Source organism: Erinaceus europaeus, chromosome 9 (genome assembly GCF_950295315.1).
Source record: "Erinaceus europaeus chromosome 9, mEriEur2.1, whole genome shotgun sequence".
NCBI lineage: Eukaryota > Metazoa > Chordata > Mammalia > Eulipotyphla > Erinaceidae > Erinaceus > Erinaceus europaeus.
In genome coordinates this window covers 37102853-37129289 of record NC_080170.1, presented here as the reverse complement: position 1 = coordinate 37129289, position 26437 = coordinate 37102853, and the positions used below count along the sequence as shown (strand labels likewise).

General features: G+C 39.8%; 1 long non-coding RNA gene and 1 other non-coding gene across 2 annotated transcripts in view; both read right to left on the bottom strand.

Annotated features, from left to right (window-relative positions):
• The window catches only part of LOC132540181 (uncharacterized), a 259415-nt gene that overhangs the window by 124835 nt on the left and 108143 nt on the right, over window positions 1-26437 (bottom strand). The gene's annotated exons all lie outside the window — the stretch shown is intronic.
• LOC132540546 (U6 spliceosomal RNA) lies at window positions 10822-10928 on the bottom strand. The gene has a single exon (XR_009551744.1). It is a non-coding gene; the product is annotated as a U6 spliceosomal RNA (small nuclear RNA).

Here is a 26437-nt window from a genome sequence, read left to right as displayed (position 1 = left end):
TGGTGTCAGAGTTAGAATAGAAAGCTGAATCAGGGCAGAAAGTAGCTCCCAAGAATGGGGAAAGTATATAAATATCTTTATATTACTGTAAACTCCATTGTAAAACATTAACTGCAAACTCCATTGATCTGACCTAGGGACCATGTCTATTCATATTGAGCACAGGAGCCTGTGTAACTTCTGTATTCCTATTGGTCTGAGCTCACATTCCATCATCGTAGCTGGAAAATTCTAGGCTGAACTCATTTCAGAGCCAGTCTTCCTAGAGTGGCAGAGTATGCTGACCCAGCCTCCCTTTGGAGAATGGGACAGTTTCTACCTTTGTTGTTCCACATTGAGGGCAAGGTCCTGGAGAGGCCCACAAGAGGGTTTATGATGTTGTTCCTGATGAAGATGACCAGTGATGATGTAGAGAGGGATCTATTAGAGGTCTAGGCCCATCATATCTATGTGGGAATTCTAGGATTCCTGGACTAGAGCCCCAGACGATGGGGGTGGCCTGGTAATAAACAAAAGGGCCATCATTAAAGTGTTCTGGTCTCTTCTCCATAGCCAGATTTTGTAGCCCTTCCTTTATCTGACAGGGTTAGACTTAGAGTGATTGAGGTACATGAATTAGCAAGTAGGTGAGGAGGGTATCTTGGTCTAAGTAGAAAATATTTGATTATGTACTATATGGTAGGGAGACTTTCTATTTTGTTTCTGGTTTGTTTCTCTTTACTACAACAGTGCTCAGAAGGGAAAATGTAGGATTTACATACCTGAGACCCCAGCTTTGCTCCCCATCATCTCATCTGCTTGAGTAATGCTCTGACCTCTCTAAATCAATCAATCAATCGACAAAGAATAAGTGATAAGTAAGTGATACACCTTAAAAAGATATGTTCTGAACATCTTGGGGAAACTTATCTTGGGGATGTTCCGGGTCTGTTTGATCTCAGACTGCACATCATTGACTAGAGGTTTCAAAATGAAGGGCCTGTGTGTTTTCCTCAGCTCATATCTATATCTGTATGTCTCTCTATCTCTATCTCTATCTATATATCTATATCTATCTATGTATCTATGTATCTATCTATCTATATATTTCCTTTGCCATTGGGTTTATAGGTGCCTATACCATTCCACTGTCCCCAGGGGCCCTTTTTTTTTTTAATAGGAGATGAGAGAGATGTGAGCAGGGGAGATATCTGCAGCACTGCTTCACTGCTTGTGAAGCTTTCTTTCTATATGTGGGGACCTGTGTCCTCACATATGGCAACATGTACACTCTTTAAAAAATTTTTTTTATTATATTTATTTATTGGATAAAGACAGCCAGAAATCGAGAGGGAAGGAGGAAATAGAGAGGGAGAAAGACAGAGAGACACCTGCAGCTCTGCTTCACCACTTGCAAAGCTTTCCCCCTGCAGGTGGGGACCAGGGGCTCAAACCTAGGTCCTTGTGCACTGTAACATGTACATTCAACCAGGTCCCTAACATGTACACTCTTACCATGTGAGCCACCACCCAGCCTCATCACTCAATTTTAAAGCAGTTAGCCTACCATTTTAAAATCAGGAGATTTTACTTAAAAAAAAAAATCTGAATCTTTTGAACAATTAGAAAACAGAGGATGGCCTGTGCCGAAATAGCTCAGTTGGGAGAGCCTTAGATTGAAGAAAACAAGAGGACCATGGCAGGGGCCGGGCGGTAGCTCAGCAGGTTAAGCACACATTGTCCGAAGTGTAAGGACTAGCTTAAAGATCCTGGTTAGAGCCCCTGGCTCCCCACCAGCAGGAGGGGTCGCTTCACAAGTGGTGAAGCAGGTCTGCAGGTGTCTTTCTCTTTCCCTCTCTGTCTTGCCATCCTCTCTCAATCTCTCTCTGTTCTATCCAACAACAACAATAACAACAACAACAACAACAACAACAACAAGCAACAAAAATGGGAAAAATGGCCTCTAGGAGCAGTGGCTTTGTAGTGCAGGCACTGAACTCCAGAGATAACCTTGGAGACAAAAAAAAAAAAAAAAGCAGGAAAGAAGACAGAGGATCATGGATTTATCTATTGCCATGACCAGCAAAATCTAGGGCTGATAAGTAGCTTCTCCCTCACTCCCCACACCCACCCCTTAGACTCAAGGTTTCTAGGACAGAGCAGGTCTGATCATTTGTTCTCAACACTGCAACTGAGTAGCAGTTGCCAGTGATCACACAGTTTAGGTTATTGTGGCTTTTCCTTTTAGCACAGGACCTCTTTTCCTGCTGCTCCTGTCTCCATCAATCCCAAGGTTAATAGATGACATCATATGTGTCAACACTACTGCATTTCAGGGAAGTTGGAGAGTGCATAGCTCCAGGCAGAAATGCAATAACTCTGCAGAAGTCTAACAGGCAAACACTCCCTTGTCCACTCATATTACCATTTGAAAAGCCTGTAGTTAATCGAAGCTTTGAAGCTTTCAAATCCCGAGGCAGGGTTTGTCATCAGCTGTATTCTATCCTCAAACGCCCACAGAGCCTTGGAATTACTACAATCAGATAAGTGGTCAGGATGGTGTAGAATATCACTGTAGGCAGGGGAATGCCAAATTTAGTACTCAACGACGCAGAATGGGCTTAGAGTTTTGTTATGCTGTTCTCAGCCCCACTGCACCCTCAATTACAGAAATGCTTGTTTCCATTTTAACGAACTGGGGGCTTATGAACCCAGGCAGTACAGGTTCCAAACAGTGAAATTCCCCATGCACATTTACACAGCACACCTACAATGTCCCAAAACCAAAGCTGTGTGTGTTTGTGTGTCCTAAGCACTCATGCTAGGCACCAGATTTAAGGAGAAAGTGAAAGGAGGAGTCTGGGGAGGTAGCTCAACAGATGAAGTGCAGGACTTGCTTTTTAATGACTTTTGTTCCAATCTCTATCATAGCAAATGCCAAAGTGGTGCCCTAGCCTCTTTTCCTCAGATAAAAAGGAAATAAAGTCAAACCATATGTTAAAAAAGTGGAATGAGGATTTTTCCATTTCTGCAATAACACAGTTTTAGAGTGAGTTTTCTGGTGTAAATTGATTTAGTCAAAACAACTTCCTCCCACTGAAAATTTCTAAGAAATATGAGATGATACACAATTTTAATAATTTCTTTTTCTACCAGAGTTATTTCCTTGCCCAAAACCATTGCAAACAGTTTAAATACCCTGTCCAGAGCTGCAAAGATGACAGTGTATATAGTCTTAAGAAGCCTATTAGTTTTAAAGCTGGGAACAGAAATCATTCTCATGTAATATTCTCCATCAATTAGACTATGATAAAGAGGCTATTAAAGTGAGATTTATGTAGACATTATTCACAGAGCAATTAGATTGGTAGAGATCAATGCAATCAACTAGAAGAATGATCATAGAGTGAAATCCATGAACGAAAGTTTCCTTCCTTACTGTCCACTATCATGAAAGTTAACAGTAAACGCATAAACAATGCATGTTACTTGCCTACAAGAAAGACTCTATGACTTGCACAAGTCTTTTATGTGCAGGAGATGCTTTTGATGTGAAGTATAGTCTGCACAGTGCTGCAGCACTTGCATTGATCACAGTCTCCAATTGTGTGTTTTTCACTATTGCTATTCATTGAAGAAGCACAGGTCTTAGAGCAGAGGTCTGATTCTTCAGTGAATTGTACACAAAGTGTCAGCTACCCTCAGGTCTTCCACTTGCATCTATCCTAACCTTCTGCTTGTTTCATCATGAATGATGTCCACTTGCATCTATCCTAACCTTCTGCTTGTTTCATCATGAATGATGTCCATTGCCTTCCATTTTTCTTTGGTCAGTGATTCTGATACTTGATGCAGATACAGCCATAAGTGATAATGCGCTATAGATGCCACAGAAGAGACAATGGGGCATACATCCTGCCAAAACACTAGTGAATGATCAGTACTTTCTAGGAATTTGCGTAGGACACCCAGGAAAGGCTGTGCAGGCTCTATAAGCCCTTGACCCCTGAGAATGACAGAGCCACCACTCAACCTGCCTCAGCCAGTCCAATGAAGAAGGGATCCATCCACAGTCAGAAGAAAAAGTTCTTTGTCCTGTGCACAAAGATACTTACTGTTGCCTAGCCATGTCCTGGCTACCTACTTCCAGATGGATCACTTGGCGTTTATCCACACAGAAGGAACTCCTTTTTGTCATTCACACAAGAGTGCCCTATCATCTAGAGGAGATCCTTAATTGAAGGAAGTCTTTCAGTGCTGACACAATTGCATGGGCAGAATGCCACCTTGGAGAGTGGGGCAGACAGTATTGGGGACTGCATACCTGAAAGGAAACAGATTTATGTAAAATGACATAGATTCAGGAAATGTCAAGAAAATCTAGTGATGTTCAAATACAGATGATTTGGACTGTTCCTCCTCAAGGATGATGCTCCCATGACCTTGCTTGGCCTTTACCCAACAAGCCCCACCATCATTCTTCTTTTTATCTCGAATTCTCTCTGAAAATGGAGCATATCTGTTATTGGGCCAGTTTCTGGTGGAAGAGCAGCTGAACTGTACTCTGAAGGGTACCACGACTGCAGGTTGGATATGGTGAATGAAGCAGTCACTGCTACAAACAGGCAATTAAAAAAAAAAGTGGATTGCTTTTAGCGTGAAGTTATTCAATGAAGTAAGGCAAATGGGAAACGATAAAGAGAAAATACTACCCCCCTCCCCACAGTTTGAGTTCTTGAAAGTGTCATAGCCCCTGTGTCTGTAACCAAAGTTAGCATGGCCTCAGAAAGACACCTGTGTTTGAATGTCCTTGTCCTGTAGCTGTGTAGCATTTACATGAATTCACTCATTGGCAGGAAATGTCGAGCAGGTCAACTTTATCCATGCTGGACTCTAGAAGCTGGGAGCAGGAAGGAAGAGAGCACTGAGGATTAGCACCAAAAGCAGGCCAGGCTTTCTGGGGACATTGGCCCAGCTCTGGTCATCTGTGCCAATACTGGTGAGTGCTATTTGTTCTTCCTGTGTGCTGCCTTGAGTCAAACATTCAGCCAGAAATCAAGGGAAGTTTTCTTCTGAATTGTACAAGTGTTTCTTTGAGGGATGTTCTAACAGCTGAAACAGTCCAAGTCCTAAGATGTTTTTTGGAGCAGAAAAGAGCTTCTTTGGAACAGTGTGTTCAGCAATGTGTCTCTAATTATGACAGTGGCCACCTGCGTCTTCTCTGTTGTTCTGGGAGTTGGAGAGGAAGTAGAATATCCAGGGAGGGAGGTAACAAGGGAGATGACTGACTTTAGGTTATCACCATAGTTTATAGGCAGGAGAAAGGTAAGAACTGAAAGTTGCAGTGAAGTAATCTCTCTCTCTCTCTCTCTCTCTCTGTGTGTGTGTGTGTGCACGCACTGTGAATGGGAGTAGGAGTTTAAGCTGTAAAGTAGAAAATACAACTGACTGTCAAGAAGGTCTTGAAATCAACTAGGAAAATCAGAATATGAATTTGGAGAGATGATGACCTTTCTTAAGCTTGTTACTATTCTATAAATAGATAAGGAGTCTCCCTCCCTCTCTCTCTCTTTCTCTTTATTGATTAAATAAAGATCAACAAGACCATAGGATAAGAGGGGTACAATTCTACACAATTTCCACCACTAGAGTTCTGTATCCCATATCCTCCATTGGAAGCTTTCCCTTTCTTTATCCCTCTGAGAGTATGGACCCAGGATCATTATGGGGTGCAGAAGGTGGAAGGTCTGGCTTCTGTAATTTCTTCTCCCATGGATGTGGATGTTGACAGGTTGATTCATAATGCCAGCTTGTTTCTATCTTTCCCTGGTGGGGCAGGGCTCTGGGAAAGTGGGGTTTCAGGACATATTGGTGAGGCTGTCTGCCCAGGGAAGTCAGGTTGGTGTCATGGTAGCATTTGCAACTTGCTGGCTGAGAAGTGTGAAGATATAAAGCAGAACAAATCACTTAATAATTGAAACCTAAAGGTAAGAAGATAGCTGATGAGATTTGGGATCTCCATTTTGGAAAAAGGTAGAAAGTCTATTTTAGGTATATTCTAAGGGGCCCATGACTTCATTAATTTTTGCCTGAGCTGAACAGCTAACATGCAGGTAGGCTAAAGGCACTGTCTGGGGAGATGGGCCAGAGTTGGAAGTAAGATTAGAAAGCTAGAACAGAGAAGAAAGTATCTCCCAAATATGAGAAAAGCATATAAATACCATTAACTATAAACCCCATCAATCTGATCTGGGGCCCGTATTCAGCACAGGAGCCTGTGTAACCTCTGTATCCATGTAGGTCTGAGATCATATTCTGTGGTCATAGCTAGGAACATTTCTAGGCTGCGCTCATTTCAGGACCAGTCTTCCTCGAGTGGTAGAGTATGTTGACCCAGCCTCCCTTTGGAGAGTAAGGCAGTCCCTACCATTGTTGGTCCACATTGAGTTCAATGTCCCATAGAGGCCCACAGGTGGTTCTATGATGCTGTTCCTGATGGAGATGATAAGCGATGGTGGATAGAGAACCTTGTTAGAGGTCTAGGCCCATCATATCTATGTGGGTATCTCAGGATTCCCTGACTAGGGCCCCAGATGATGGGGTGGCTTGGTAAGGAAATATATAAATTCCTTTTTTTATATAGGGACTTTTGGAGGTAGGATTTCATATTTGAAATATGTTTAAAAAGCACTTAAGTATAAATATTTCAATCAAAACAAGTTAGGAGAGAAAAGGAGTTTAATAAAACAAACTATAGATAAGAACACCAAATTGTGTTTAGAATAATAGGTAGAAAAATCATCCAGAATTGTTCAATACTATAGTAAAGGAGATTATATTTTGATCAGGAGAAATTACAGTAGGAAACACAACTGGTAAACGAGTATGTCTGAGAGTATATCTGAGAACGACTGTACAACAGACTTTTTGATTTGTTTGCAGAGAGCCATACTCAGAATTCCTTCATTAATGGATGAAGATAGCCAGTTTTGTGCCAGTCCTCTGGCTCTTTAACTTCACCCATATCTGACGGGCTTTTCCCCTCATTCTTTCCCGTCTTCTATATTTGTTGTGATGAAGTTTCAAAGCTCTGTCTTAATGATGGCACCGAGTCAAAAGTGAGTGTCTATGGTAGTCAACCTTGTGCATTCAAAATGTAGGTCAGTGGTCTGGGAGGTGGTAGGATAAAGCATTGGACTCTCAAACATGAGAAATCTAAGTCAGAATTCAGGGGTAGAAATATTTGTGGTAAAGACTCATCTGGTTTTATTTCTTATGCACTTATAGAAAGCACACACCATATATTGTTATTGGTAGTATTTGCTAATTACAATCGCCCCCCCAAATTCTTTTGTCATTATTTTAAAAACTATTTATTTATTTATTTTACCACAGCACTACTCAGTTTTGGCTTATGGTAGTGCAGGACTTTGAACCTGGGGCCTAGGAGCCTCAGGCATGATACCCATTATGCTCTCTGCCCTGCCCTCTCTAAACCTTTTATTTTAGTTAAACCCCGCAGATAATGTTTCACACCTAAAGAAAAATAAACAAGGAGATGGCCTTTAGCTGACCAGTTTCTGTCCTTCAGACCTACTACAAATAGTTTAATATCTCTTTTTTTTCAGTCAGTCATCCATTCATTCCTTCATTTCACAAATATTTACTAACCATCACAGTTGTACTAGTCTCATTTCAGACTGTGGAGGACAAAGGGAAATAGCTGCAGACATGGGAATTTGATGTCTGGGTAAGTGAGTCTGCTGCCAAGGGCAAGACAGAGTTTTTGATGTTTATTTCTGACCTTTAATCTCACCCCCACATTTTTGTTTAGTCACCACTTTATGCTGTTTAATAAAATTAGAAGTGCTTTTCTTGATTTTAATTCTTTAGTTTCCACCTCCAACAACTGGCTGGTGGTCAGAACAGAAATGCCATAGTATCTATCACAAGATGATGAGCTGCTTCGCTGGAGTTTCTGTGCCATAGAGGAAGTGAGGTTCTGGAAGCAGCCCAAGGAAGACAATCTTGTGAGGTTTCCAAGTCTGCCTTTGCAGAAGAAAGAAGCTTATTTGGCAGTTGTGATGACCAAAGGGATAATTCTTCTGGCCAAATTCAGCCTAAATTGGTAGAATTCTGTATTAAACATCTATCAGTACAAAATGGTTTACACAATCCTATTTTCCATTGTCAATTTTCTTTAATAGTTTTTTTTTAAAGACTTTTCCTGAATTCCAATTCTTATTCTTGATCTTTTAGGCAACAACATGTTACTTCAAAAATATTTATTTATTTTTATTGATTTAATAATGATCGACAAGACCAGAGGATAAAAGGGATACAATTCCACATAGTTCCCATCACCAGACTTTGCATTCCATCCCCTCCATTGGAAGCTTTCCTATTATTTAAAAAAATTTTTTATTTATAAAAAGAAACACTGACAAAAACTATAGGATAAGAGGGATACAACTCCACACAATTCCCACCACCAGAACTTCATATCCCATCTCCTTCCCTGATAGCTTTTCCTATTTTTTATCCCTTTGGTAGTATGGACCCAGGGTCATTATTGGGTGAAGAAGGTGAAAGGTCTGGCTTCTGTAACTGCTTCCCTGCTAAACATGGGCATTGACAGGTCTGTCCATACTCCCAGCCTGTCTCTCTCTTTCCATAGTGGGGCAGGGCTCTGGGGAAGCAGGACTCCAGGACACATTGGTGAGGTCATCTGCCCAGGAAAGTACAGTTGGCATCATGGTAGCATCTTGAACCTGGTGGCTGAAAAAATTGTTTAAGATATAAAGCCAAACAAACTGTTGGCTGACCATGAACCTAAAGGCTGGAATAGTTCAGATTAAGAGTTGGGGAGTCTTTGTTGTGGAAAAAAAAAAAAAAAACTAGTGTAGACATGGGCTCTTTGGAATATAACTAAAATAAGCTTTCCTGTTCTTTATCCTTCTGGGAGTATGGACTCAGGTACATTATGGGGTGCAGAAGGTGGGAGGTCTTGCTTTTGTAATTGTTTCTATGCTGGACATGGTCAAGATTTTAGCATACAAATATAGATTGCAAGATTTCTTTCACTCATATATAGAAGGAAAAGGAACCAAACAAACAAATATACAAAAAGAAACTTTTAGCAGTTGTATGGTGAAGGATAGAGACTAGATCTTTAGGAGTGCATGTAATATATGCAGATACTGATATATAATGCTATGCACTGAAACCTACATAATGTTACAATCCAAAGTTACTTCCATAAAAGTTAAAAAGACACATATGAAAGAATATTAGCCAGGGTCATAATGTATGAAGTCAGGTCTTTAAACAGACTTCATGCTTGCTTACTCTAGTTGAAAAAATTATTGATTAATTTTTTTCTTTCTTTATTGGGGGACTATGTTTTACAGTCAACAATAAATGCATAACATTTCTCAGTTTTCCACACAACAATACAACCCCCACAAGGTCCTTTACCATCTTTTTCCAGGACTTGAGCTCTTCCCTACCCCCACCACCCCAGTCTTACAATTTGCTGTAATATACCAACTCCAGTCCAAGTTCTAATGTTTTCTCTTCTGATCTTGTTTTTAAACTTCTGCCTGTGAGTAAGATCATCCCATAGTCATCCTTCTGTTTTTGACTTATTTAACTTAACATAATTTCTTCAAGCTCCATCCAAGATGGGATGAAAATGGTGAAATCACTATTTTTACTCTGAAAATGTCCAATAGTTCTAGTTTATCTATCTCTTCATTCAGCTCCCTCGTTTCTTTATTGATTTTCTGCCTGGATGATCTGTCAAGTTGAGAGAGTGGGGTGTGAAGTCCCCTACTATTACTGTGTTATGGTTAATATGTTGCTGTAGCTCTTTCAGTAGATGCTTGATGTATTTAGATGGCCCCTCATTGGGTGCATAGATGTTGATAATTGTTATCAACAATTGATAACAATTGATTAATCCTCTGAGCATTAAGTAATGTCCATCCCTTTCTTTTTAAATTTTATTTATTTTAATGTCTGTTGTGTCAGATATAACAATAGCTGTTCCTGCCCCCTTTTGTGGTCCATTGGCTTATATGGCAGTTTTCCATCCTTTCACTTTGAGTCTGTGTTTGTCTTGTTAAGTTAGGTGGGATTCCTGCAGAAAACATATGGTTGGGTTGTGTTTTCTGATCCATCTTCCTACTCTGTGCCTTTTAATAGGTGCATTCAGGCCATTGACATATATTGTTATTATAGATAGAATATATTTTAATGCCATTCTTGTAGATTTTTAGAGTGTGCTGATATATGGCACGCTTATGGTGATCTGATTATTTATAGGAGACCTTTCAGAACTTCTTTCAGGGAAGGCTTGGTGATAGTTGATTTCTTCAACTGTTGCTTGTCTGAGAAGGTTTTTATACCTCCATCTGGTCTGAATGACTGTCTAGCAGGTTACAGTAGTCTTGGTTGAAAGCCTTTCTCATTGAGCACTCGATAGATATCTTGCCATTCTCTTCAGGCCTTTAGTACTTGTGGGGAAATCTGCTGCTAATCTTATAGGTTTTTCTCTGTAGGTGACTCTTTGTTTTTCTCTTGCAGTCTTCAGGATCTTTTCTTTATCCTTATTCTTTTCCATTCTAAATATGATGTGTCTTGGTGTCTTTAAGTCTAGGTTAATTCTGTTTGGAATCCTCTGGGCTTCTTGAACCTTCATGTCTTTTGTGTTGTCTAGACTGGAGATATTCTCAGCTATTATGCCCTGTAGAATGCTTTCTTCCCCTCCCTCTCTTTCTTCCTCTGGTAGGCCTATAATGCATATATTAGTTCTTTTGAAGTCATATGTCTCTGTTGTTGTTAAAAATGGAACCCTTCATGAATTTGTGTGTTATCCTTGTGCAGGGACCATGCTAATCTTCTCTGTATCGTTCCAATTTTAGTATATGTGATACCAAAATGAGCATGCATGCTTACTCTTAATACTCCTTACTTTGTCACTGCACTCTGCAATACCTCTTTACAGTGCTCAGCTACACATGTTTCCACAAAGTAGCCCTAGGTGGCTGAATTCAAGGACACCAAAGTTATAGCTGTAAATGCTTGCTCTAATTGGAGACTCATTCCATTTTCTGGAGTGCTAGTATGTACACAATGGTTAATGGATGCTGAGAGTTCTATAGATGCTATGACTTATGGCTGAACTGCACACTTTGCTTACAGTTACATAACTATATATTACAGTATATATTTCTCAAGTATATATTTAGAATGGAATGGTATACAATAATAAAAATGGTGCTACTTAGTAATATATATCTTTCTTGGACAAGATTATCAGTTTCATTTGTTTTTTCTCATGTACTTGTACTGTGGTGCTTTTTATGGATAGTGTAACACTTTTTAAAAAGAAATTTCCATTTTTGTCATGATACTAAGTGACAGACTGTCTTGAAAATTGGAAATTCTAGATTATCTAGTGAAAATGAGGTGGCTATTTCTTTCCTAATGAGATAGCGAAGTTTTCTTGTTGAGAGTTTTTACTGAGTACAAAATGCAAACTGTTTGTCTTCTCTCTGAGTCTAATTTTCATGAATAAACATAAATAAGCTGCTATTGTTGTTATTGTCACAATTTCAATTATGTCCATATTAAATACTGACAGAAGAAGTAACCTCATTTATCTCTATGGGGGCAAGGAGAAAAAATGTTATTCAAACTACATTGCATATATCATCAGTCATATTTTCTCATTATGTTTTTATCCTTTCTTTTCTTAATCCTTGATTTACATATCCAGTCACTAGTTTTTAAAATATCATTAAGTTGACAGTATGAGAGAAAAGTCAAAGGGTTGAAATGCAGTATTTTTCATTTATATACATTTTTGAAAAGTGAGATATATCTTTCAAATGGAGACTAAGGCAGTACGAGAAGAAGAAAGATGGAGTGACCAAAGACACCAACATCCAGAGGAAGGGAAAACATACAGTCCTCTTCATTGCACTTCCACATGACTCTAAGTTGTTCTCCATGCTTTCACTAAAGTAATAACTTGGGAAGGATAAGAATTCACCATCTCCCCCAGACAATAACTTGGATCCACCTGCATATCAAATTTAAGGCTCAGGGGAAAAACAAACAAACAACAACAGCAACAACAACAACAAAACTGGTATAAGTCACAGGCCCTTTGGAATAGAACTAAAATAGGCATACTAGGTATCTACAAAATGGAGACCCCCACAACTCTTCATCTGAACTATTCCAGCCTTTAGGTTCATGATTAGTCAACAACTTGTTTGACTTTATATGTTAACTCTATTTTCAGTCACCAGGTTCCAGATGCTACTATGATGCCAGCCAGACTTCCCTGGACAGATCACCCCACCAATGTGTCCTGGAGCTCTGCTTCCCAGAGCCCCGCCCCACTAGGGAAAGAGAGAGACAGGCTGGGAGTATGGATCCACTTGTCAACACCCATGTTTAGCAGAGAAGCCATAACAGAAGTCTGATCTTCCACCTTTTGTACCCCATAATGACCCTGGGTCCATACTCCCAAAGGATAGCTATCAGCGGAGGGGATGAGATGTGGAATTCTGATGGTGGGAATTGTGTGGCGTTGTACCCCTCTTTTTTTTATATTTTATTTTATTTATTTATTCCCTTTTGTTGCCCTTGTTGTTTTTTTTATTGTTGTAGTTATTATTATTGTTGTCATCACTGTTGGATAGGACAGAGAGAAATGGAGAGAGGAGGGGAAGACAGAGAAGAGGAGAGAAAGGTAGACACCTGCAGACCTGCTTCACCGCCTGTGAAGCGACTCCCCTGCAGGTGGGGAGCCGGGGTTCGAACCGGGATCCTTATGCCGGTCCTTGTGCTTTGTGCCACCTGCGCTTAACCCGCTGCACTACAGCCCGACTCCCGTACCCCTCTTATCCTATGGTTTTGTCAATGTTTCCTTTTTATAATAAAATAAATAAATAAATAATGATAATAAAAAATAAAATAGAGTAAAAAGAAATCCCCCCAAAAAAATTCACATTTGAAACAGCCTGGTGTGTGTGTGTGTGTGTGTGTGTGTGTGTGTGTGTGTGTGTGTGTGTGCTTTAACTGAGAATTCACTCACCCAGAAAATCAGGCTGTTTCTAAAATACTGTATTGAGGACCTGATGTCTTTCTACATCTGATTTAAACTTAGATTGCATGACTCAGATAAACAGAAAGTTAACGTGTCTTTACTTAGCCCCAAAATCAACTGAACTTGTTCACATGTCTTTATTTCTGCTCAGAAAAAATAACTGGAGTTCCCATGGGGTATGTGTGTGGGAGAGGGGCGGGTGGAAGCACTCTGGTCTCTCTCACTTCACAAGTTAATTCCAGATTTCACCTGGTCAGATGAAGTGCAACCCTCCATTTGGTGGAGCTCATTCCCTTTCAAGGGAGACACCTGGTATGATGGGGAGCTTCAGAGGGGCACAGAGAGGGAACTAAGCCTTCTGCTTTTCTATTCTCTGACCCTTTTTTCTGATGGAGCTCTGAGTTTTAGCCTCTATGCCTGATTACCCTGTCCTTTACTCCTTCTCCTTTGGATCTAGTAGAAAAGATGAGTGCAACAACTTGAATAATATGAGGAGAGAAAGTAAAATAACGGACATGACATTTCCAACTTTTATCTTACCACAACTCATTTGGGCTTCATTTTCCCTCTCCACAGAGGAAGTGCTTTACTAAGAGGAATTGGATTCTACATTGAGGAGATGATAGAAACAAGACCCTATTATTATCTCCTTTTAAAATATCAGCCAGTACACTATTATTTTCTTCTATGAATAAGTGCAAAGATACACTGTATTTCGTAACCCAAAGAGTCTATATAACATTTTAAATTATTTATAATTATATATATATATATATATATAAAACTACACAAAAATGCATATAAAACCCGTTATTTTATCCTCTTACTAGTATTTATGAGGCTGTGCTATGCCTTCATTTATTGGGGGCTAGTTACAATAAGTTCTACCCTTACAAAGTTTACGGAGCGTTGGCAGAAAACAGTTGTTAGAAAAGCTATTAGAATAAAATATAATGATTATTATTATAGAGGAAATACATGGAGCTGACAAAGCATTTGGCAAGGGCCTGGGATTTAGTCTGTAACTGGGAGAATATTTTCAAGTAAATCTCACTATGATGAGGACAGAATAGCATGTGAAAAGCCCAGGGCTGGAAAGAACATTCTTTAAGAGAATCAGGTGAACCATATCCTGTTCAATAAGTGTTATGGCCCCAAATAAGTAAAAAAGCAGTCAACTCTGAACCTTATGGGTGATTTTATTTTTTCTCCCTGCCAAGGATTATTATTAGAACTTGGTACCTGCTGGACTCCACCACCATTTCTGGAGGACTTTTTTTTTTTTCTTTTTCCTAATGGAGACAGAGAGAAACAGAGAGGTAGGGTGGAGAGAGAAGGAGAATGAGATTTGCCTGTAACACTTCTCCATCACTTGTGAAATTCCTCCACCCCCTGCATGTGGAGACCAATGGCTTGAGTCTGGGTCCTTGTAAAATGTGTGTTCTACCAGATGTGCCACTCCTAACCACTTAAGGGGGTTTTGGGAATAAATCCCTAGAGCTTTGGGAAGACATCTGTTGATTTTAAGCTATATGTTTATTAAAACAAGCCATTTGGCTGGACAATGTATTCAATTGTAGGAGGACTGTATGGGTAAGAGAGATCAACAATTCAGATGACAAAATGGTAGAGGGGATAAAAAAAAGAAATAGATGGATTCTGAAAACATTAATAATAAGGACTGGTGGTGGATCAAATAAGAAAGAAATGTATAGAAAAGAATCACAGAGAGAAAAGTCCCCTTTTATAGGACAACAAATAACAAACAAAGGGAAACTCTATTATTAATATATTCATATGGAAGAGTCTGGAATATTTTTATGGTTATGTGTGAGAGACAGCTGACAACATAGGACCAGTATCAATAGAAAAGATAGAGGAGGAAGTGCTTGCTAAAGCTCTCCAAAACACTGGTAAATGATGGCCTGGGAAAAGACTATGAAACTAGAAGAGTAAGCTCAAGACCCAAAGAAACATGGAACTTAAAAGGTAAAATAGAGGGAGTTGGGCTGTAGCGCAGCGGGTTAAGCACAGGTGGCGCAAAGCACAAGGACCGGCATAAGGATCCCGGTTTGAACCCCGGCTCCCCACCTGCAGGGGAGTCGCTTCACAGGCGGTGAAGCAGGTCTGCAGGTGTCTATCTTTCTCTCCTCCTCTCTGTCTTCCCCTCCTCTCTCCATTTCTCTCTGTCCTATCCTACAACGACAACAACAATAATAACTACAACAATAAAACAACAAGGGCAACAAAAGGGAATAAAAAATAAATATTAAAAAAAGATTTTAAAAAAAAGGTAAAATAGACAGAAGATTTGAGACGGAATGGGCAAAATGGCTAGAAGAAAGATTTCAGGAAGAAAAAAAAAAAAGAAAAGGATTTCTGCTTCAGAAAAGGAAGCGAGGTCAAAATTGTCCATTGTTGCTGAGAAGGGAGGAAAGCCTCTCTAAAAATGACCTCTAAAATTTTTTCTCAGTAAAGTTTTGGTCTAGTGCTAAGTCCAGACACCTGTCAGACTGAAATCAAAAGAGAAATGGATTGAGTGAGAAAGTGTCTACTACCTGTAACAACTTACTACCCCAGCATGCCTAGAGTCCTTTTCTTGCCTGGATTGGCATGCTTACCTTGAATGAAAGAAAGTTATTAGAAAACAGATAATTTCCAGGTTTTGGCTATTACAAAGTGCCCTATTATGAACAACCTAGGTGTCCAACATCAGAGGTGTGGCTGAGAAACTTGTGGTACCTATACACAGTGGACTACTACTCAGCTATTAAGAATGATGAATCCACTTCCTTCACCTCATCTGGGATGGAGCTCAAAGGAATCATGCTAAGTGAGATAAGGCAGAAAGAGAAGGTTGACGATGAGATGATCTCACTCACAGACAGAAGTTGAGAAATAAGAACAAAAATGGGAAAAACAAAGTAAAAATTTGGACTAGGTCTGGTGTATTGCACCAAAATCAAGAAATCTGGGGGTGGGTAGATGGGGAGACTTTCAGGTCCTGGTGCAAGATGATGGAGGAAGATCTAGGCTGGGGGGTGAAAAAGTTTGGCAGAGAACTGAGAAAATTTTATACATGTAACAACAACTGTATTTACTGTAAACCACTAATCCCCCCAATTAAAAAGTGGGCGATTTCCTACTTAGCTGTAAAAATAAGGCCCACACCTGTGAGCCAGAAGCAGGTTACACTTAATAAGCTGGTTTCTTTGAACACAGCCAGAGAAAACTCTGCACAAACACTGGGTCAAGTGTTCCTTGTGCCTTCACTGTTCCAGTAATTGGAGCCCCTGAGAGGGTGCTGCCTTCCGGCTCTGTGCTGTTGGTGCTCACACTTTCTGTCAAGCCCAGCTGCCAGAGGTTTAAAGGTTGGCAACACAAATTCTCCTCTTTTAGGAATATAGTAGCTGTCCTTCTGGCTCTCCCCAGGGCTGTCATTTTTACTGTCATTTCGGCAAGTGGAATACAATTTTGAGTGTAAAGTGAAGTGTAAGATTCAGCTTAAAGTTCCCAAGGAGAAATTGAGACAGTTTTAAGTTTCTAATTAGGCTAAACATTTTACTGGGAGCCTGGCTACTTAAAATGATTTCTGTAACCAAGTTGGTAGAAATAGATAAATCTAAAAGAATAAAAAGAATAAATCAATCTATCCTTCATTATAAATAAATCTCCATGAAGATCCCTGCCGTCTGCACGGTCTTGTTGTTAGGCTGCATTCAAGCTGCAGCACTCCAGAGCTGTAACACAAAGTTTTTCTTAATAACTGCATCATGATAAAAACAAGATAGGTGGCTGGCAAAATAGCTCATTTGGATAATGCACTACTTTTGCCACGTGCACAACCCAGGTTCAAGCCAAATCTCCATGACACTGAAGGAAGATTTGGTGCTGTGGTTTCTTTCATTCTCTCTCTCTCTCTCTCTCTCTCTCTCTCTCTCTCTCAAAATGAACAGATAAAACAACACAGCAATGTAGGTTTTCTCAGACTCTGAATGCCTGCCTCATCCTATACTAACACCTGGGAGTACTGGTATTCGTGTCAAAACAGCTATCCAATTCGAATTCAGCTGAATTCTATGGAAGCTTATTAAAAGTGACCTTTTGCATATGTGAAATGCCTGCTTTGTTTTGGCATTTTTAACAGCCTTTTGAATGAGATGGCACAACAGGCTCATTTCTTGGGGCCAGCTGCCCTATCAACTTGGCTCTGAGGAGCAGCAGTCTTTCAACTGAGACACCCACACTTCTCACTGACTTGTTCTCCTCTAAAAACAAGGGGGCGATTCATCATCTACCCATCGACTGAGTGTCCTCAAGGGACAGACAGCATTAGTCCCCTGCTGAAGTCTGAAATAAGAGAGCTTTTCATGGCTGCTCTACAACCCCTCAGTCACCCACAGGAAGAACAGCGACCAGTGCTTTGCTGGTAGAGTGGTTTACAATAGGACCAGGAGGAAGGGAGAACAGAGAAGTGGTTTCTGTTTATCTGGTTCTCCAAATCTTAAGCCCGCATTAAGACAGGCAGAGGACATCTTGTTCAGACAGTGCAGGAACTGGCTGACGGTGGGGTTCCTCTGTGTGTGAGTGGATCTCAGAGAAGGCTTCGATGAGTGGCAACCATTTCATGCCTTATCATGTTCAAAGTGGATTAACCTTGTCCAACAGAGATCTAGCCCTCAAACAAGTTGGGACAGTTTACTTTCTGCAACACCTGGAAGGAGGTATTACTGCCATTGAATTGTAAGCGTGATGACTCACTGCACTAGGTCTTATTCCCATCAACAAGGAGGAGAAAACTCAGTTTATTTTCAAAGTGTCCAGAACTTGTATATTGTTCCAGGTGTTTGCCTTCTACAGAATCCTAAAGCGTAGTTTGTGTTTTAGCATGCTGCTTGCTAGAATTATTACCATTCCCTGATTGTGTTTTCTATCGGAGGTTGAACTTCTCAGGAAAGAAAGCTGTACTTGGCTGTATGAGTTCTACTATTGCATTCTCCATTGGTCCTGCATGCTTGGTCTTTATAGGTGTTCAGTTCACAGTTACTGAGTGGAAGCATATTTGATAACCACTTTATGCATATTAGAGCAAGTTGGTAAACTAGAAATACCTTTATGTTCCTGCTAGTCTTTTGAAAATTATTTCTTGAGGCCTCATATGAAAGGTCACTCTACTTCTTGTCATTAGTACTACATGAAACCAATAGTCTATAATAGAATTGATTTTGTATGTAAGATCAAATGTCATCCACTTCCTGATTTTGAATTAATGGCCATGTGAATTCTTACTTCGGACTACTGAAACAGGAAGGACCTCAGAGATTTTCTGATCTAATTTGTTTTACCTGTGGGAAAACTAAGACTTACATGTAGGGAATGACTTGACTGAACCATACAGTGGATTGAAGGCAAAGCTAAGAATGTGATTCAGTCTGTCTTCTATTAACTATTAACAACAGAGACCCACCTTCTCATTTGCAAACAAAGAGCAAGCACAGACGTAATAAATTCCTTAGTCCAAATCCCCACATTGCAGGTAAGGTCCCAGACAGGGCTGGAAAAGTAGTAAAAGAAGGCCTGGGTCTGGTAAGGATCTCTTATTTTCTCCAGGACTTCTGTGAATAGTAGGTATACCTATAGACTTTACATAGCTCCCGTGATGAATTAGAGAGCTGTGAACTCTCAGCATTGGATAGAATCTCAGGTACCATTGCACCAAACCCTCTCCTTTGTCTGGACAATTATACCTCCCATGCTATGTCTGGGAACTCCCAAGTACAACTTTATGTGCCTTAGCTCACTAGTAGACAGATGTAGTAATTAGAAAGTTCATTCTGGAGGAGACTGCCCAGGACCGCAACAAGACAGGACTAGAATGACTTCAGGAACCCACCAAATCACCGGTGAGTGCAAACACATGTGGCTAGTGGACAGAGAGGAGCCTAGGGAGAGACTGAGTGGCTGGGGGCAGTCTGGCAGTTTACCAGTTGAGACATTAACTTCAGTCTGTTTGAAGAGATGTCTGAAGGGAGGAGAGGATTCCACTAAGACTCACCAAACGCAACTGTGAGTCTCCATTGCTGCTGCTCTCAGAGTCTGGAGCAGCAGGTGTGTGTGTGTGTTGGGGGGGGAGGCCTCTGCTGACACCAGGGGACAGAGAACTAACCAGGAAACTCAGGAGAAGACCTGAGTTACCTAGGTAGCATAGCAGTGGGGCTATCTTTTCACCTCTCTGTCTTCCCTTCCTCTCTCCATTTCTCTTTGTCCTATCCAACAACAACAACATCAATCATAATTACAACAATAAAACAACAAGGGCAACAAAAAGAATAAATCAATAATAAATAAATAAATATAAAAAAGCTTAAAAAAAGAAAACTACAGACCAATATCTCTGATGAACATAGATGCTAAAATATTGAACAAAATTCTAGTCAACTGGATACAACAGTATATTTAAAAGATTGTTCATCATGATCAAGTGGGGTTTGTCCCAGGCATGCAAAGTTGGTTTAATATATGTAAATTAATCAACGTGAACCACCACATCAATAAAAGCAAGACCAAAAACCACATGGTCATATAAATAGATTCAGAGAAAGCCTTTGACAAAATACAATATCCCTTTATGATCAAAACACTACAAAAAATGGAAACCGATGGAAAATTCCTCAAGATAGTGGAGTATACCTACAGCCAACATCATACTCAATGTTGAAAAACTGAAAGCATTTCCCCTCAGATCAGGTACTAAACAGGGCTGATCACTATCACCATTACTAGTCAACATAGTGTTGGAAATTCTTGCCATAGAAATCAGGCAGGAGCAAGGAATTAAAGGCATACAGATTAGAAAATAAGTCAAACTCTCCCTATTTGCAGATGATATGATAGTATACATAGAAAAACCTAAGGAATCCAGCAAGAAGCATTTGGAAATCATCAGGCAATACAGTAAGGTATCAGGCTACAAAATCAACATTCAAAAGTCAGTGGCACTCCTCTATGCAAACACTAAGTTAGAAGTTGAAATCCAGAAATCAATTCCTTTTACTATAGCAACAGAAAAATAAAATATCTAGGAATAAACCTAACCAAAGAAGTGAAAGACTTGTATACTGAAATTTATGAGTCACTACTCAACGAAATAGAAAAAGACACAAAGAAGTGGAAAGATATGCCATGTTCATGGGTTGTGCTGGGAAATTGTGCAGATGCAGTCACATCTGCCATGTTGTCCCCTCAGGCCACTGCTAGTTCCCGGGAGAGTTGGGACATTCTCGGAGTGCCTGTTCCACCACATTGTGCCCTCAGGGCATTATCTATTTCCTCCGCAATATTTGGAGTGCTTTGGTTACTCCTCCCCCTCCCATTCTCACGAAAGTTATTATCCTATCCTGGCGTGCTATGGTTACTCCTCCCCTTTCTCATTCTTGCGAAAGCTGCTCCTATAAAAGCCCTTCTTCTTCCGCACCTCTCTCTCTTGCCGGTGCTTCACTTCGGTGTTCTTCTTCTAGCGTTTGCCCTTCTTCCGTAGCCAGTCAACAGCGTCAGGTTGAGCCTGATGTAAAGTTTCGAGACCTCCTTTGAATCTGGAGAGGTGGCAGTCGTTGACTATGTGGGTCATAGTCTGTCTGTAGCCGCAGGGGCAGTTCGGGTCGTCTCTGGCTCCCCAGCGATGGAAATTATAGCATATTAAATCGAATCCATTGATGGTGAATCAAGCAGCTTCATCGACTGCTATATGTGTTTCTTGTAGGCAGATAACATCTGCCTGATGCTGTATCGCCAATTGATCAATAAGAATGCGTTTGGCAAAGGACAGCCCCTCAACATTAAGTTGGAGGACTCAAAGAGCAGGACCAACAGCTTGAAAGCTGTCAGGAGCTGCTTGTTGCTGGCTTTGAAAGTGACTGGGATCCAGGTGGATTCAGTCGGCTAGGAAGGATCGTCAGTTTCCTCAATGAATGGGTACTCACGAGATGCACCACGGGAAGGTCGATCCAATGCTTCGGTGTTTAGACGCAGGAAAGGTTACTGCGTGAGGCGGCTATTTTAGCTACCTCCACGTGGCCCAACCTGCTTCTCTCGCACCCAACTCTGAGGTGCCAGTGCAAATAAAGATTTGTGTTCCCTCTTCGCTCCGGACCTCCTCTCTTTCTTCTCCACAATGCAGAATGACAGGTTGGAAGAATTAACATCATCAAAATGAATATACTACCCAGAGCCATATACAAATTTAAAGCTAGCCCCATCAAGATCTCAACCACATTTTTTAGGATAATCGAACAAATGCTACAAATGTTTATCTGGAACCAGAAAAGACCTAGAATTGCCAAAACAATCTTGAGAAGAAAGAACAGAACTGGAGGCATCACACTTCCAGATTTCAAATTGTATTCTAGAGCCATTGTCATCAAAACTGATTGGTACTGGAACATGTACAGACACACTGACCACTGGAATAGAATTGAGAGCCCAGAAGTAAGCCCCCACACTTATGGACATCTAATCTTTGACAAAGGTGCCCAGACTATTAAATGGGGAAAGCAGAGTCTCTTTAACAAATGGTGTTGGAAACAATGGGTTGAAACATGCAGACGAATGAAACTGAACCAGTATATTTCACAAAAGTAAATTCAAGTGGATCAACAAATTGGATTTTAGACCAGAAACTATCAGATACTTAGAGGAAAATATTGGTAGAACTCTTTTTCCGCATAAATTTTAAAGACATCTTCAATGAAACAAATCCAATTACAAAGAAGACTAAGGCAAACATAAACCATTAGAACTACATCAAATTAAAAAGCTTCTGCATAGCAAAAGAAACCAATACCCAAACCAAGAGATCCCTCACAGAATGGGAGAAGATCTTTACATGCCATACATCAGACAAGAGGATAATAATAAATATATAAATAAAATAAATAAAGAGCTTGCCAAACTCAACAAGAAAACAAATAACCCCATACAAAAATGGGGAGAGGACATGAAAAATAATCACCAAAGGAGAGATACAAAAGGACAAGCAACACATGAAAAAATGCTCCAAGTCTTTGATTGTCAGAGAAATGTAAATAAAGACCACTTCACTCCTGTGAGAATGTCATACATCAGAAAAGGTAACAGCACCAAATGCTGGAGAGGTTTTGTGGTCAAAGGAACCCTCCTGCACTGCTGGTGAGAATGTAAACTGGAGAACAGTCTGGAGAACTCTCAGAAGGCTAGAAATGGACCTACCCTATGATCCTGCAATTCTTCTCCTGGGGATATATCCTAAGGAACCCAATATACCCATCCTAAAAGATCAGTGTACACATATGTTATTGGCAGCACAATTTGTAAGACCCAAAACCTGGAAGCAACCCATGTGTCCAACAACAGATGAGTGGTTGAGAAGTTGTGGTCTATATACACAATGGAATACTACTCAGCTATAAAAACTGGAGACTTCACTGATTTCAGCTGATCTTAGATGGACCTTGAATTTTTCAATATGGAAATATGGAATATTTCAATATGGAAATATGGAATATAGATAACTGGGAAATGTTACACATGTACAAACTATTGTTTTTACTGTGGGATGTAAAACATTAATTCCCCAATAAAGAAATTAAAAATAAATAAAATAAAAAATAAACACAATCTTCAGAAACAAAAAAATTATTAATAGCAAATAAAAACATTTTAAACGAAAAAAAAAAAGAAAGTTAATTCTGTAAACCAAACCCACATCTCTACAACTCTATAACTTTCCCTTGTTGTTGAACTTGTTTACTGTGGGCTGGGGGAAACATATCTATATTTGCTTGTGCAGGCCACAGCAAACTCATAGTGAACAGATTTTTTTGTATTACTAAGACATCTCTCTTTCACAATGAATATCTGACCACTATATTCTTACTGTTGCAGGAGCTGTTTAACTCAATGAGAGATGCATAAACTATCTTTTAAAAAATATCATATTTATTTATTTTCCCTTTCTTTGTTGCCCTTTTTCATTGTTGTTGTAGTTATTATTGTCGTTATTGATGTCTTCTTCGTTGTTAGATAGGACAGAGAGAAATGGAGATAGGAGGGGAAGACAGAGAGGGGGAGAGAAAGATAGACACCTGCAGACCTGCTTCACCGTCTGTGAAGTGACTCCCCTGCAGGTGGGGAGTCTGGGGCTACAACTAGGATCCTTATGCTGGTCCTTGAGGTTTGTGCCACGTGTGCTTAACCCTCTGTGCTACCACCTGACTTCCCATAAAATGTTTTTTAAGACCTTTACAAATAATACCAAATCAAAATTACGGATAAAAAATGGTAGTAAATCAAAATTAAGTACATATAGGGGCCTGGTCGGTAGCTTAGCAGATTAAGCGCACATGGCACAAAGCACAAGGGCCAGTGTAAGGATCCTGGTTTGAGCCACTGGCTCCCCACCTGCAGGGGTTGCCTCATAAGAAGTGAAACAGGTCTTCAGGTGTCTATCTTTCTCTCCTCCTCTCTGTCTTCCCCTCCTCTCTCCATTTCTCTCTGTCTTATCCAACAACAACAGCTATGACAACAATAACAGCTACAACAAGCTCAAGAAGGGTAATAAAAAATGGGAAAAATGGCCTCCAGAAGCAATGGATTCATAGTGTAGACACCGAGCCTCAGCAAAAACCCTGCAGGCAAAAAAAAAAAAATTAAGTACATCCAAAAGAACATGAAAAGTAATCCAATTTATCTGTACAATGGGAACTATCAGTTCCCAGGAAAGAATAAGGAACCTGGGGAAAAAGCAGGTGGTAGAAGGCTCAATTAAGACCATTTCAGCAGTTGTTTGTGGTAGCTGTAGATTCATTCTCATTTCTCTTGGGTTGTGAACTGGTCAGAGAAAATAAGAAAACATATTCTGGAGAGCTTTGGCATCTGTAAGAATCAGTCTTTGTGTGTCTGAAGTAGATACCACGTTGCATAGGTTTCAGGGAACTGTAAGGAAAAAAACACACTGGGGGATGACTCTAAAGAGTTGGGGAAACATCCAAGGCATTGACCAAATTTATGTACAAAGCACTGAAAATTGAATGTTTGGTCAAAATCTGCAGTTTCCTGTGGTTTCAGGAACAGAACCAGTAAGCCCCAATGTCTATCTTTAGTTAGCCACCTACATATTTTGTTAAGAAAACTAAAGTGCTTGTAAAGTAGAATTAGATGAAGGAAATAGAGAAGTCCACTCAAATTTTGCTGAGCAAGCAAGTTGGGAATTGAGTTACCACTAACCGAACCATTTGTAGGGCAGACTATGACAGGATGGAACACTTTTAAATTTTTGGGAAGGGAAATAAAATTAAAAAAGAAATACCAAAAAGGTAATTGTATTCAGTCCTAAAGGGTGGAATAGTATAACTGTGCACAGAGCTTTTACAAGATTTCTTCATTCAACTGTTTCCTAGAGACCAAGAATATAATAGCATGAAAAACATTATTGAATAATATGTTTTCGATTCAGGAATACAGGAAAAGTAATCTGAAGAAGTAAAATAGCTTTCAGCAGGGTAAAGATGCTCTGAATCAGTGCTCCACGGGGGATTTTCTTCCACGGGATATTATTTCCACATAGTCTGTTGACCTCTGGATGCTGACATCTCTTTGAATAAAAGTCTTCCATTTTCTCTCTCCCTAAGGTTTTGGGGTCCATTTTTCATGTTAACTCTGCTTCATATGACAGATATGAAGATATGATAAGGTTCACTTTTGTTCTGAGACTGGGGTTAACTAAAGAATGCATTTGCTTTGTTTTAGAAAATGTACCTATAAAGACAACTACACTCTCCTTGGTACAGCAGATTTCCCCAAGATGTGCATTGTTTACAAGCTCGTGCAAAATATTCATCAAGACAACTTCACATGTTCAAATGAGTAGAAATCACACAGCTTCCCTAGTGGTATTCTCCGTTCATAGGCAAATGGTAAAAGGGGGACAGATTCATCTCTATTTGGGTTCTTTCACTTTTCTGCATGGTATGACTTTGGTATGAATGGAAAGTCAGTTATTGCCAGTGGCACTTCCAAATGTTTCCCTTATTTTTAATAGACTTTTTTATAAAAAAATTATCATCTTTATTTATTGGATTGAAATAGACAGAAATCAAGAGGGTAGGGGGAGGTAAAGAGGGAGAGAGACAGAGAGATACTTGTAGCACTGCTTCACCACTCACAAAGCTTTCCCCCTGCAGGTGGGGGCCATGGGCTTGAACCAGGGTCCTTGTTCATTAACATATGTGTGCTAAACCTGATGTGTCACCACCCAGCCCTATTAGACTTTATTTGTTAGGTTTACAGTATAACTTAGTGGAGGATTCAGAGATTACATGCACTTCCTACTACCTTTATTCAGAACTTCTCACATAATAAATATCTCAAACTAGAGTGGTATACTTGTGCTAGACACAGTCTCTGTGGACACACTGTTCTTTCTTTTTTTTTTTTACTCAAATATTTATTTGTGTATATAGTTAGTTATTTTTATCATAGAGATCAGAACAGCTCCAATATATTTGGTGCTGTGGAATCAAACCCTGCACCTCATACATGTAAGTCCTGCACTCTACCTCCCAACCGACCTTGGTCCTCATGTTTATTTAAAAAATATTCATTATGTCATGCCATCAAACACTTTTGGTTATATCTCTTAACTTATATCATTGAAATAAAGTTTTACTGTGTTTATTAGTAAACTTTTACACTCTAAAACTTTCTATGCTGTTGTTGCTAAAAAAATAAATCGAGTGACGATAGTTACTGAGTGGTTTCACTCATATGTACAATAGAGAGAATTGAAACACGTGAACTTGCAAAAAAAAAGAGTGAGAGAGAAAAAAAGATGGAAGAAAAAAGAAAGGAAGGAAAATAGGAAGCTAAACTCTTTCTAAGACTTTAAGAACTATGGTGATTGTCATTGATTGGGGAAGAAGGTAGTGGGTCTGGTTGCTGTGAAAGTACACCCTGTAATCTTATAAAATTGTAAGTCATTATTAAACCCATAATAAAATGTCTAAAATCAAAAAAAAAAAAGAAAAGAAAATGGATAATTAGCTGTAGTTAATAGTCTTGAAGTCTCACTGTTGGTTATTTCATGTTTTTCATTTTTTAGTCAGATGTCACTGATGCGCCCAAGAGGTCAGTTCCCACCCAGTAAAATAATACTGTTGTGCCACGTTTTGCTGGGCTAGGAAAAAGAATGGGGCATGACTGCTCACACTGTCTTGACTTAGAGACTTTGGCATATTCTCGGCAATCTTCAAAACCAAGATTTTTGTTTGTTTTTGAACTTCTGCATTTTTGAATTCTGTGAAC